Consider the following 1,794-nt stretch of genomic DNA (forward strand, 5'->3'; position numbering starts at 1 on the left):
TTGTTCATGCAGAATAGCCAACCTCTACCCATGACACCCTGTCCTCACCTCACATGTCACAGTACTCAGGTCAGAGCTTCTCTCTGCTAAATGATGGAAAGGATTCTGCAAACTGGACTGCAGATTTCCTCTGGCCTTAGTGATGTGGGCAACCCCTAGAGTCACCACACTCTCCGGAATCCTGCTCCTTTTTCAGTAAGAAGAGAGAGTTAAACAGGTCAGTCTCTAAATTGTCTTCAAGCTCTAAAGACCTGCCTTGGGGACACTCATTTCTTATCCAGGGAAAAAGGTTTGTCAGGCAGCTCTCAGTGTCTATCAGAGCAGCAAATCATGAAGGTGCGCCAGTCAGCACAAATGTGTCCTGTTCAATGTGAGACATGTAACATTGTGCTAATAAAGCCCCTGACTCCTCTCCCCCTCTCAGAGCATCCCCCCTGAAAACATTCCCCTCTGCCTCCGCTGTGCTTCTGGCACAGTACCTGGTCCTTCCTGGGCCCAGAACCCACACCATGTACACTCCATGGACCTGCTTCCCCAGCACTCTAATCCTTCAGCTTGCTTCTCAGCCAGACTCACCTTCTTTTCAACCAGTTGATGAGTTCTCAAATTTACTCCAAAGACACTCTTCCAGCTGGTGCTTTTGTTTTAACTGTGAAGAAAAAGTGTTCACACCCTCTTAAACCACTGAGCAAGGAAGCTCAGATTGGGTGTAGCCAGTGGAGGAACTGTTTGCCTTTAAAGAGACAGTAATATTTCCCCTAATTTGGTGGGTGCTTCAATTTTGCTAACTTGAAACCATTTCCTCCATGTGCTTGCTCTTGTACCAAAATTATCAAAGCTAAGGTATATTTGCTGTTTTGTGTTATAGTAGTGGATCCAAAGGCCCTTAATAAATGACATAAATCTTGCCCTAAAAGGCCAGGCACAGTGTCTATCACCTTCCCTGGTGCAGTGAGAGACTGTGGGGTCATTCTGGAAGAAGAAAGTTGGACAGGGGACTTGTTGTACCGTCAGATCTTGCTAGTGATGGTGCAATATGGGTTTTGAGTCTACTCTGTTAGGAGCATCTCAAGTTACTCATTCAAGAATGAACAAAACTCAGGTACAAAGCCAAAGGGGTATAAACCATTGAGAGGTAAGAGGAAATGAGGAAGGAGAGGCCTGGGAAAAGTCTCCCAATGATCACAATCTCTCTGTTTTTGCTTGTTTGTTTGCTTTTTCATATGGTTCTTGCATGGCTAAAAGTCTGCATTGCATGACATATGAAGGTGCACCCAGGGAGTGGGTGCAACCTTCCCTCACAGCCTTCATACCTACTCCCTCTCCAGGCCCAGTCAGAGGCAGCTTATCCTAGATTTACCAGTGGATGGATCCAAAAGGTTTAGGACAAAGAGAGAATCTTACAGGCTTCAAAAGAGAGATGGAAAGTTACATTCAAGGGATCTCCCATTAGATTATCAAATGATTTCTCAACAGAAACACATCAGGCCAGAAAGAATGGACAGAAATTTACGAAGTGATGCAAAGCAAAGGACTGAATCCAGGAATACTCTATCCAGCAAGGCTATCATTCAAAATTGAAGAAGAAATAAGTAGCTTCACAGACAAGAAAAGGCTAAGGGAGTTTATCACCACCAAGCCAGCAATGCAAGAAATGGTAAAAGGACTGGTGTAAAAAGAAGAAATAAAAAGCTCAGAAAGAAAACAAAAAAAGAAATGGCTACAAACAAGTACCTTTCAATAATAACTTTAAAAGTAAATGGACTAAATGCTCCAACCAAAAGACATCGAGCG

General features: G+C 43.8%; 1 protein-coding gene across 1 annotated transcript in view; it reads right to left on the bottom strand.

Annotated features, from left to right (window-relative positions):
- Nucleotides 1-658, bottom strand: part of LOC102768323 (GTPase IMAP family member 7-like) — an 18,411-nt gene extending 17,753 nt beyond the window's left edge. Inside the window, exon 1 of the mRNA XM_015560836.1 lies at nucleotides 577-658. The gene's annotated coding sequence lies outside the window, so the exon portion shown is untranslated. The remainder of the gene's footprint in view (nucleotides 1-576) is intronic.
- Between the last annotated feature and the right edge of the window lie 1,136 nt (nucleotides 659-1,794).

The sequence above is a fragment of the Myotis davidii genome, unplaced genomic scaffold, assembly GCF_000327345.1.
Source record: "Myotis davidii unplaced genomic scaffold, ASM32734v1 scaffold1656, whole genome shotgun sequence".
Lineage (NCBI taxonomy): Eukaryota > Metazoa > Chordata > Mammalia > Chiroptera > Vespertilionidae > Myotis > Myotis davidii.